The sequence below is a fragment of the Nycticebus coucang genome, chromosome 20, assembly GCF_027406575.1.
Source record: "Nycticebus coucang isolate mNycCou1 chromosome 20, mNycCou1.pri, whole genome shotgun sequence".
Lineage (NCBI taxonomy): Eukaryota > Metazoa > Chordata > Mammalia > Primates > Lorisidae > Nycticebus > Nycticebus coucang.
Window position 1 is genome coordinate 28,449,264 of NC_069799.1, and position 12,780 is coordinate 28,462,043.

Below are 12,780 nucleotides of genomic sequence, written 5' to 3' on the forward strand. Positions count from 1 at the left end.
GTGTTAACATTGTCTGAATTTAGTAATAATAGAGGTTTTAGTATCTATGTACCTTTAATAGAGAATACATAGACGGTTGGAAACATGATATTGCTATAAACAAAATGAGGACAGTAATTGCTCATTTCTATCCACAATGAAATCAACACCTCAAATATTTACTCATAAAAAATTCTATTTATATTTTTAAACATTACTGAATTTTAAGTTTGTATTAAATTATAGTAACATTATGTATTTCATAAATCTAGTAGGGTAAGGTCAGGTAATTCAGGGACCCAGTGAACCTGATCGGGACACCTGGAGCACAGAGGACACTTTCTCCACTTCCCTCAAACTTTATTATTTTACCCAATTGCTATGACCCTCATCTTCCAAACAGAGTGATGCACTGGGATGCCTGTCATTACCTCCTCAGAATTTAGATTGATGCTTTCCTAGTGTTCTCCTGATTCTGATGGTCAACAGAACACATTTTCACAGATCAATATTAGAATTTGCCAAAATTTATACCATTTGATTTGTAATCAAGCTCCTGCTCTTTTCTCATTTTTGTCTATGACATTTGCAGTGACACTTCTGCTACTCATACTTTTTCTCTGAAGTCCTCACAATTACATGTGTGAGATTGTGGATAGTCTTGTCAACAGCTTTGTGCTGCCTACACTCAGTTAAATCACCAAAAATGGTAAATACACTGCTGTCCCTCACTGCTACTGGATGCTACCATAGTTCCATGGCATTTGTGCTTTTCATAATGATCCTTTCATTGATTTATTCTTGGTGGGTAAGGGGTTCACTTTCCTGAATTTTCCAGGTGATTTATTTTTGTTGGCACCAATGGTACTAAATCAACCAAATCACTCTCATCGTCTCACTGAAATTGTCAAAATCATTTTATATCATTAATGACCTATCATAACCATAATGCTGCTAATAATATAGTGAAATTTATGATGAAAATGACACTTTCGGTTAATAAAATAAAACATTGGAGATATTCATCATGTACAGTTTATTGTCAAATGAGTGCTAAGATCACCATACGTGATCACAAAGTGAAACCATAATTTATCAGAAATAAAATAACACTACTCTAAAAATCATATATCATGGAAAAGACTGGGAAAGAGGCCTTTCCAAATTATTTTCTTCAAAGAACATATTACTTACAGGCAAAATAACCACTCAGTTTGTTTTAATGACTTTTTCATTTCACTGTACTCCTTTTCTTTTCTTTGAAAGTCTCATCTAAGCTCACAGATTTTTAAATGATCATTTTCACTGGTTATTTTAATATTGATATTTCTCCCACCCTTATGCGTGATTATGCAGGAACATTGGGCTTACAACATTCAAAATAGTCCAAAGTGACAGCCAGAATAAAGAGAATGGATTGATATGCATTATCTGTCCCTTGTTCTTTTTAATCTGTCTTCTGAGAGTGCTCAGGGGCTTCACCTTCAGCATTAGCAACCCCATTGGTAAAGCATTATGCCACAATAAACTTTAGTATTCCCAGCACATATCTTCTATGTGCAGATTTTTTGCAAAGGGACTGGGGCTTGGGCCACTGGACGCGTGTCTCTAAAGGTTTTGTTGTGCTATAGTTTAACACAGATTCACTCAACCTCTTTAAAAAGTAGCTAGCGAAAACTGTGAGCTGGAACATGCAGGTCAAGTTGTCACTCTTCACAGTGAGAGCTCAGATGTGCTTTCTGATTTCTTAAAATTTTATTGTTTAAGATAGAACGAACGCAATTCTTTTTGGTATTTGATCCACCTATCAGTTATCTCTCTGGTTTTTCCTCTATATCATTTCTCACAAGTGGGCACCATATTATTGAAACTCCAGTGATTCTTTCATAGTGGATTTGCCAGACTCACCAAATAATAATACAAGATACAAAATTTATTGGAAATTTTAATTAAACAACAAAGGACATTGGGTGCATATGTATGTTATTAACAACTAGAAATTGTTGCATTCTGAGGATTGAGATAAATTAAATTTCTAAAACAGAAATAAATGAAACAAAATTTTTGTTTACATTGTTATCTGGGGTATTGTTTATTATAATTTTTCACATTTATAAATAATAAAATATATTCCTTTAAATTAATCATAGCTCTGGGCGGTGCCTGTGGCTCAAGGAGTAGGGCACTGGCTCCATATACTGGAGGTGGTGGGTTCAAAGCAAGCCCTGTCCAAAAAAAAAAAAAATTTAATCATGTGCTGGTTTTATATACCATTTGGAATGCCCACATCAAACTGGTATTAACATAGCCTTCATCTCACTTTCTTAATTATTGTGTTAAGATGTTTATACTCTACATGTAATAGACTTGACATGTATCCTTGCAAAATGCACCCTAGGTGTGGTCCCAGACATTACCCTCCCTCCACTATCCACCCTTCCCTTCTCCCATTCCTCTTCCCCCTTTCATCTTGGGCTGTAGTTGTGTTATATCTTTCTTATGGGAGTGTGGGTGATTATTTTTTTCATGGAATATTGTGCAGCCTTATAAAATATATTCTTAAGTACCATATGTTTTGAGGATTCAGGTGAAAGATTTATCATGTTGAATTCAAAATACTCCAACCATTTTTATTGTTAAAAAAAAATTCAAAGGTGAGGTTAGAATTGGGAAATAGTTGTTTCTAAGACCTGTCCTGTTTTATACTCAGATCAGAATTAAAATGGATTTCAACCACTATCTTACAACAAATTTATAAGTAGTGTAGCTTGAATACACAAAATAAAATACTGTGAGGTAATTCGGTGGAGCTTTTAAGTAGCAAAATTATTTTTGCTTTCTGTAATTTGGTGAATTATTTTATTCTTCCGTCATCACTCTGCATTTGTATGTAATGCTAAGTCATGAATACAGGCAACACAAACTCATTTTCTAATATTTTTATACATAACCACCTAGTTTCGATTGGATGGTGGAAGGCTATTTTAACATGGTTAAGAGCTCCCATGTTTTATCATTTGATTTTTTTAAAGTAATTCATAAGCTCTTTCAATATGTCATTTCTCTCAACACATCATCTCTTAATAGATACTTCCGAAACCAGGCGATAAGTAATTCTCACACTGAGTGCTCAGCCCTTACATTCCCAAGACTGCCTTGCTTGTGTTAACTCCATCAACTCCATTACTAAAGCGTTATGCCACAATAAACTTCAGTATTCACAGCACATATCTGCTATGTGCAGTTTTTTTGCAAAGGGACTGGAGCTTGGGCCACCGGACACGTGTCTCTGAAGGTTTTGTTGTACTGTAGTTTAACACAGATTCACTCAACCTCTTTAAAAAGCAGCTAGCGAAAACTGGGAGAAGGAACATGCAGGTCAAATCAATTACGCCGCGGAGGCAGGGCAGGAACGCAGATTTTGCGAATTTATTGGGTTACCTTAGAATACACTCGTCACGTCAGGGATAAAATGAAGCTGACCCACTGTTGAAAAGAGAAACATGAGCAGAATAATAGGAAAAGGAACAAACATACACAAGATTGATCTTCCTGACACTGGCTGTAATGGCCAGGCCGGAATTAAGGACAGACGACTTCTGTGGCTGTGACCTCTGCCACCGCACTGGTTCTTGAAGGTCTCATTCTCTGCTGGGAAACATCCTCACAGCCACCAGCGTCAACTTGCTGCTTTCCCTTTTCAGCCCAATGACCGCAAGGTCACTTGTGCTGAAGTGTTTAAAGGAGGAGCCCGATGTCCCCCGCGGGTATGGGATGACAGCCCCGCCCCCACTGTTTTATACTGGGGCACACGTTTGGGCAGCCGGGAACCCTACTGCTTCCTGCCTCTTAGCCATAAGTTCCTGCCAAAACTTCTGGCAGCCCTTTAACACAGCGCCAGTGCTGGGTGAGCCTTGTCTGCTCTCGCCCCTGTTTCTGAGCTGGGTTTGGTGTCGGGACACCAGCTCTGCCTGGAACTTCCTGTCCTGAAGGTCCTCCGCTCTCAAGCTAGCGCTGCGGGTGGCTGCTGTGGGGCGCTGCCCCAGGCCTCTGGGCCCGCCAGGCTGCGGGTCGGCCTCTGGAGGAGCTGTATGACAGTGGCACGACAGCTCTGCGGACCTTCTTTGAGCGCCTGGCAGTGTCTTAAGCTTGAGTTGGTGGCCGAGGTCAGGAGGCTTGAGTTGGTGGCGGTGGCCAAACTGCTGAGGGAGAAGGAACAAGACCTGCGGGAGGCTGAACACTTTCTGCACGGTAAGGGCAGGACCCAGGAGAGCGGTGTCAGAGCAGGTTTTTCTTTTGCTTTTTCCACTAAGCCACCAGCCAGGTGCCCACATTCACCCGAATTTGAAACTGTTCACTTGCAGCTGGTTTTGTTGTGGAACGTTTTTGGATGGAAAGTGAAGACCTGCGTTTTGATCCCATCCTCTCCTGTTGGCTCTCTTGTGCACTCTTAACATCATGTTCTGCTCCCTCTTCTCCTAGATGATAACTACAAGTTAGATTGAGATTGTGAAATCTGGAGTGTCAAAGTGTATTCTGTAAACAGTAGGGAGTTATTAAAAGTTTGGTTAGTCTCTTCATCCCCATCCCTCTCCACTCTTTTACTATGCCTGGCCTGATTGAAGAAAGTCAGCTACTATTTGTATCCATCTGAGGTCTTCAGATAGAAGTCACAGCTGCCTTCAGGCTAAAATTAGGACTTGCAGGAGACAGCTTCCCAAGTTGGTGGAGGAAATTGTTGTGCCCAAGAATTCTCAAAGACCATGCCATCACTTGGAATTAACAAAAGAGTCCTTTATTTAAAAGCCAGCCGAAAACTGCCTCACACCCAACACAGGGGTTGGGAGAGCAGCCCCATTTGCGTAAGGGGCCTGGTTTTTAAGGCCTGGTCTGCATCCTGGTTGGCATGCAGGCTGCCCAGTTGCACCCAGGTTGGTAAGCAAGCAATGTACAGAAGCAGAACTGTGCGGTTAGCCATACATCTTTGTTTTAGTACTTTCTCCCCATGTATCTTTGTTTCAGTAATTTCCCCACCTGTTATTATTTAAAGGTCAGTGGGGGGACAGTTGGTACTTCCTGGTCTATTTCCCAGGGAGTGAGTGAGTCAAGCAAGAAATCAAGTAATACTTTCCCATCTATCTTGGGAGTGAACCAGACTCACTCCATTTTGTTGAGAGCTTGCGGCCCAGAAATTTGCCAGGAGTTAACTGGTATTTTTCCACCTTAGTCTAGGCCTAACAGCATCTTGACAGGCATATGCATACTGATGGACTCCCTCCAGGTGCCGGGCCACAGCCTCCCAATTGTTTGTTAGCTGCCAATTCTCATTCCTGGTAACCATGGTGTCTTCTTGTCTAGCCTCAGCACCAGTGACCTCATGAGCTTTGTTGGAGAAAGACTGGTCCTGATGTTTCTGCACATCAAGAATTATTCAGTGTGTGATGGTCATTTTCAGAGAGAGGCGTGAAGATTCGTGGGGTAAGCTGAATTTATCTTGAGGTATGAGAAGAAAATGATAACATTCTTACCCATGTCAATTTATCTAATTTTCTCTCTTGTATTCCTTGTGTTATATTAACAAAATATATAGATACATAGTTAATAAATAATTGCATGTATTTTATTATTCAGTCCAAATATCATTTTACTGGACTTAGACTACCATCCTCAAAGTATGGATACAATCAAGCCTTTAAAGTCAATCCTGGTATTTTTTCTGGTTCCATCATGAAAACAGAACCCACCTGTGCTGATGGTGAAGATGCATGTTAGTGCAACTAAATGGCAGTCAGGATGAATGTGTCCCTTCACTAGCTTAAGCTTTTAGAGTTAGATTAACAACCATTTCAACTATGCATCGTGTCTTTTATAAACTCAAGCATTTCAAGGCATTTTAGACCAACGGTCTACTTCATCTATTAACTTTTAAGTATGGGTCAGAAATACTATCACAATAACTTTGTATGGATATAATATATATGTAATACACGTAATATATTACATCTGTGAATAATTATCAATAGTATAGTGACAAGTAATTTCAAAATATAATTGGACACACTTTCATCTTGGAAGAATCTTATTAAACATTACTTTCCCCATTTTCATGTATTATCAAGCTGACTTTTTCTAATCACTGAATCAAAATAAATTGATAAAACACTGATATCTGTATACTGACTAATAACATGAAACAGTAACAGCAAAGTTGTTCAGCAAAATTATGCGAGATGTTCTGATATTGTAGATATCATAGTGAAACTTGAGGAAAAGTATTATTGAAGACCTAAGTATTTTTCAAGGCATGAGAAGGGGTGCTGTGTTGAGTATAATTTCAAGAAAAGAATCAACGTGATTATTTTAAGGCAACTCTGTGGTCATAAACTGATTACAAGTAGTGTTTATCCTATAGACAATTTAGTGATGGATTAATCCTCAGCTGTGATATAGAGAGTTTACATAGGGATCACTGAGATGGAAACTAAACTGGGAGAGATCCATGGACACATAATTAAGTTTCTATGATCATAGCATCAATGTGTTTAATAAATATAAAATGAGATAATGTAAGAGTACAATGTGATTGGGAACAAGGAAGCCCACATATAATGAGAGTATACATAGTGTGCATCATATAAGGGCAAGATTGTGTATGTGTTTGTGTGTATAGATGTGTGTGTATGTGTGTGTGTATGTATTTTTAAATTTTTGTGTAGAAAATAATGCAGATATTAGATGATTAGAATTTATGAGACAGAGTTTATCAATAATAAAAGGTAAAATATATTTGAAGATAATTTGTGATGATTTTCATCACTGAAGAATGAACATTAATGATGTGAGGTCTTTTGTTATCTTTTTTCAGTTGTACAGAATATAATTTCTCTTTGCCATTAAGAAGAACAAACTTTCCACTTATGTTATCAGGGACAAATGCCTTTTTTTTCCAAGCTGGAATTGGAGTCTCAGCCAATACCTTTCTCCTTTTCTTCCTCATTTTCAGAAATTTTAAGGATTGCTGGCTTAAGCCCACTGACCTGATCACCTGTCACTTGGCCTTCATCCACGTGGTGAGGCTCCTCTCTGTAGTGCATATTTTGTCCTCAGATCTGTTTGAGTCACTGAATTTTCAGAATGACTTTAAATGTAAGGCTTTGCTTTACCTGAGCAATGTGTTGAAGGGCCTCTCTATCTGTACCACCTGCCTCCTGAACATGCTACAGGCCATCACCATCAGTCCCAGCACCTCCTGGTTGGCAAGATTTAAACACAAATTTGCAAATTACATTTTCCATATTTTATTATTTTATTGGTCCCTCAATTTGTCTTCTAGCAGTATCCTACTCTTATATACAGTAGCTTTGTCCAACATGACACAGACCAATCTACTCAAAGTAGGTACATACTGCTCACTTTCTCCAATGAACTCCATCATCAGGGGTCTAGCTTTTATTCTCACATTATCCCAGAATGTCTTCTTTGTAGGAATGATGCTGCTCTCAAGTACATACATGGTCATTCTCTTGCTAAAGCATCAGCAACGATCCCAGCACCTTCACAGCACCAACCTCTCCACAAGAGCTTTTGCAGAGAAAAGGGCTACCCAGATCATCCTGCTGCTGGTGAGCTGTTTTGTGTTCCTGTACTTGGTGGACATTATTATCTCATTCTCCTCAGCAATGTTGTGGGATTACAACCCAGTCATCCTAGATATTCAGAATGTTGTGGCCAATCTCTATGCTACTGTCTGTCCTTTCATACAGATCACTTCTGACAAAAGAATAATCTATATTCTGAAAAATATACCACCAAAATTCCATCCTTGTTAATGACAGTGATGGGAAAAAAAATCTGAAAATTCTTATGTTCTTAATTAAATTATTCAAGTAAGGATTAAGAAAATGTGGTACATGAACAACACTAAATACTACTCATAAGAAAAGATGAATTCATACCTTTTGAAACAATCTATATGAAACTAGAGACCACCCTGCTGGTTGAAGTATCTCAAGAATGGAAAAACAACCACCACAACTACTCAGTATTAAATTGGAGCTGACTGACAAGCACACATGTGCACAGAGGGAAGAAAACTCAGTGGAAAGCAACCACGTGGTAGAATGAGGGGAAGGGAAACTACTACCTAATGAGCACAGTTTGGGTGACAGGCATACCGTTAGCTGGGACTTAAGCATCACTAAAGTCATCCATGTAACCTGAAACATTAGTACCCCCTTAATATTCTGAATTTTAAAAAAATAGTCCAGTAGCAAAGGACTTTTTGTGTGAATAATATATTGTGTGGAATTACAATTCTATTATTTTTAGATACATTTGAATTTTGTACTGCAAAGGAGTATTGGGTTTCACTAGTTTATTTTCTACCAGAGGTTGATAATCCCAAATCAATTTTCTGACTCACTTTATATGCATAACCACTTCTTTCTTCTTGAAGTGCACTCTTGAGAAGCTCTCATGAATAAGAAAAATCACTCAATTTTTTTAAATTATTTTTGTTAAAATTAATTTAGCTAATTCATTTTTAGCTTTAATAGTAATTTCTCTCATCTTTGTTAATATTTATTTTTCATTATGCTCTATAAAGTTGTGACAATTTTGCACTTATGGTAAATTATCTTTGTCTTTCACTCATATTCAATGTTATAGTCTGTTTGACATAGTATATATAGCAAGGCTATTTCTTTTTTCTTTCTTTATTTTTTTTTTCTTTTTTTGAGACAGAGTCTTATTTTATCACCCTTGGTAGAGTTCTATAGTGTCATAGCTCACAGCCAACTCAAACTTTTCAGCTCTAGTGATTTTCTTGCTTCAGCCTCCCAAGTAGCTGGGACTGGAGGCTCCCACCACAACACCCTGCTATTTTTTGAGACGGGGGTCTTGTTCTTGCTCAGGCTGGTCTTGAACCTGTGAGCTCAGGCAATCCACATGCCTCGGCCTCCCAGAGTCCTAGGATTACAGGGCATGGCTATTTCTCTTTTAAGTATTTTTTTTTTCATTTTTTCTCTTTGTGACAAACTACAAGCATAAATTTAATAATTCATGTCTGGTTTTTAATTTTAGAAGTTTATATTCACCAGTCTTTCAATACTGCCTTTAATTTTTTGAATATATTCTGTGAGAAAACAGATTTTTTGTTCTCTTGATTCTATTCCTCATGTATATATAATTACATTTGTGTTTTCTATTACTTTTTCTCCTTTTATGTTATTTGACTAAATTATTTTTGTGTTGTACATAAATCATCCTCTCATAGCTCAGTTTACTTTAATGTTTTACCCACATGTGTATTCAGTAGATTAATTATATTTTTAATTGTTTACTTTACATTTGGGTCTTTTCTAAATATGTCTTGTCTAAATAAAGCTTATAGTTTTCTTTTCAAATTATTTTGTCTTTTTAAAATATTTTTCCTCATTGTAATGACCTTTTAAATGCAAGTCCTATAACTGTGAAACATAAATTATCATTTAGTTCTCATTTATGAGATATATCACATTTGGGATGTCTGTAGTCCATTTATGTCTTTTTCTTTTTTTCATTAGCTTTTGTCAATTTAGACAACCCATATAGATGTGGCATCCATGCAATCAGCCATATGTAAGAGGAGGCATGTACATGTTAGTTCAATTTCTCAATTGTTTTTTGTTTATTTCTGTACCTGGGAAGTTGTCAATTTTTCTTTCAGTTCTAAACATTATTGTAAGTTTCCTTGTTACTTTTGGAGAACTTTAGCTTTTTGTATTAAAAGGCTTTAGAATATTTTGTATCTTTCCTCAAACGACAAATATCAACAGAGAACACATTATGAAAATATTTTACATATATTTTCTGAGGCGTGAACATTATCACCTACAATCTCACTTTATGTAATTTAGAATACATTTGTCCCCCCAAAATACAATATAATAGTAATATGTAGAGTTCAATATTCTAGTAGTAAAAATATTTTGTGTTTTGCAAATGTTTATGAATTTATTTTATTTCAACGCAGAGAACAGTACCTGGAGCTTTGTCGAGGACCTGTACAGTGCTGTGGCCTGAGAAACTGGGGCCCTGTTTGGTGTGGTGGGGCTAAGTTCTTCTGTTTTATTTTCAGTTGGTTTCTGTTTGACCCTAGTGAAACAGTTACTCTGGGTTGAAGTCTCAGTTGTGGAGAAATACCAGCAATTAAGTCACTCCACCCACCACAAGCAACAAATAGAAAAGGAAAATCAAACCTTCCTACAACCACATATCCAGGGCACCACCTGAATAGTCCTCAGGTGATTGGCTCTGTTCAAAAGGTCCAAATCAATTTTCACAGTCAGCACCTGTCTTGGTTGGGACAGTTTAAGAGGTCTCTGGGTACTGGATCACATGGATCTGGTGACTACTCTGATATGGCTTGTTCCAGTGCTCTGCGTGGAGTCAGGAGGAGCCATCGAGCTAATAGATCAGTCTGGGAAGGTTGATGCATCCTTCCCCACCTTGCACCTCTGTCACACCCAGTAATTGATTGCCCTGAAGTTGGCTGACCCAGTTGCCTGTAGTGGGCAGATACTCCAGGTGTTTGCACCTGCCTGAATCACAAGGAAATCTGCCAGGTCTCTGTGCTCTGCCTCTATCTAGCAGGAGGAGGTGAGGCCTGACAGCCTTGGGCGCTTGGTGAAGGTTGGGGGGTGTTTACTCAGGTCCAGCCCCGCCCCTGATTGATGTTACTGACAGAACCGAACAGAACTGCTAAATTCCCCTGCAGAAGAGATGCTGTTTTGAGTTCCAAAGCCCTATCTTTGCTTCTGCAGGTTTGTATTAGGTTACCTGTCAGTTCTATCCTCCTGCCTTCCTTTGTCTATAGGCTGATGACCCCTGAGTGCCAGGTGCGTCTTAGGCTCAGTAAAGTGATCCTCTGGGTCAGCCCCGCCCTGGAAGCTTCGCGGGTCTATGAGTCGTACCGCCTCAGGCAAATCCTTTACTCACGGGTTGTTGCCAGGCCTCCTCTGGTTGCCCAGGGACAGGGGGTGTGGCTTTAGAATATCTGGGAGTGAGCCGTATTGCTGCTAAAAGACGGCTGGTGCTCCGAGCCTCAGGTAACTGCTGCTCTGGTGTGGTTCCCACACAGCTGACCATCTTCTCTTCGCTCCAGCGTCCCAGAGTCAGCACTGACCAGCTGCAGTTTAGGCACTGTCCACACCCCTTGAAAAATGACCCAAGAATCTGGACTCCTGGGGGACAGGCTTACAAACCTCAGAGTGAGAGTGGAGAAGAGTGCTGGGAGCTCAGAGTTGCAGGTAGAGAATATATACAGTTTTACACAGTTTTATACCTGGCCATATTACTGCTAAAAGACGGCTGCTGCTCCGAGTCTCAGGGAACTGCAGCTCTTGTGAGGTTCCCTCTCAGCCGACCGTCCTCTCCTTGCTCCCATGCCCCAGAGTCAGCACTGACCAGTTGCAGTTTAGATACTGTCCACATCCCTGGAGAAATCACCCAAGAATCTGAACTCCTTGGGGACAGGCCTCCAGACCTCAGAGTAAGAGTGAAGGGAGTGCTGGGATATCAGAGTTGCAGGTAGAGAATATATGCAGTTTTATACAGTTTTATGCCTGGCAGGAAAATGCCATTGCACCCTAGTAGGGGAGGCAGGTCCAGTTTTTAGAGGGTCTCTCCCGTGGAGTGTTATGGGAGGACCTTTGAACTCTGTCCATTTGTTTGTGGGGCACTCCATGCAGTTCTCATATGGGAGGGGACTCCCATCCGCTTGGTGATGGATTTTGTACCTTTTTTTAATATTCTTGTGGTCACAGCTCACCTCAGCGGGGTTGATATGCGTTCTTCAAACTTCTCTCTTGGTGCTGCTCAAATCCACCAGGTTACTTGCTAAATTTTTGTCCTTTAACTCTCCTTCTGGATGGCAGCTTCTGTGGAAAGCTGGCTTCAGTCAACCATCTTGTCTCCACCACAAACAAATATTCATAATTAATATATTTCAGTTAGAAACACAGTTTTTAAAATAGTATGAGTTTTTTAAATGAACTTTTAGATTATTCATTTTATGCTTATATATTAAACCTGTAAAATATTTAATATTAGAATAATGTCTAATACATTTTATGTGCTAAACATTAAACTAACTACTCTGTCAAATTATTTTTGTTCATATCACTTTCCAAATAAATTATTTTGTATTCTTATTAAAATTTTATTGTTGTAGCTTATCGAAATATTATTTATAAATTCCAAACTAAAACGGCAATTTCACTAATTTTCTTTGTATTTGATAACTCATATATCTCATACAGTAAATATGAATATTTAGTAACAAAATTATATTATGTTATATTATTTATCCTAACAAATGGAAAAAATTTTGCCTAAAGCCTCATTATACATTTTCATTCAAGATTATTCCATGTCAAGTGAAAAGAGTGTTAATTTCCATAAAATACTATAAAAATAGAAATAAAAGTCTCAATAGGCAAAGACTGTGAAAGTGAAATGAAAAAATTGATTACACATAGTAAGTAATAATAGGCATATAAAAAAATGAAAGAGCAAGAGTGAGACACTGTCTCTGAAAATAGCTAGGCTTTGTGACGGGCGCCTATAGTCCTAGCTACTCTGGAGGCTGAGGCAAGAGATTTGCTTGAGCCCAAGAGTTTGCTGTGAGCTATGACGCCTTGGCACTCTACTGTGGGCGTCAAAGCACGACCCTGTCCTCCCGCAAAAAGTCTAATGTTAAATTGCTCATATTGTAAACCCAGTCAACATTTTCTGAAAATTAATCCCAAATTCTCACAAAAC

General features: G+C 38.6%; 1 pseudogene; it reads left to right on the forward strand.

Moving 5' to 3' along the window:
• Positions 1 to 7,466: 7,466 nt before the first annotated feature.
• The window catches only part of LOC128572535 (RNA-binding E3 ubiquitin-protein ligase MEX3C-like), a 42,758-nt pseudogene continuing 37,444 nt past the window's right edge, over positions 7,467 to 12,780 (forward strand).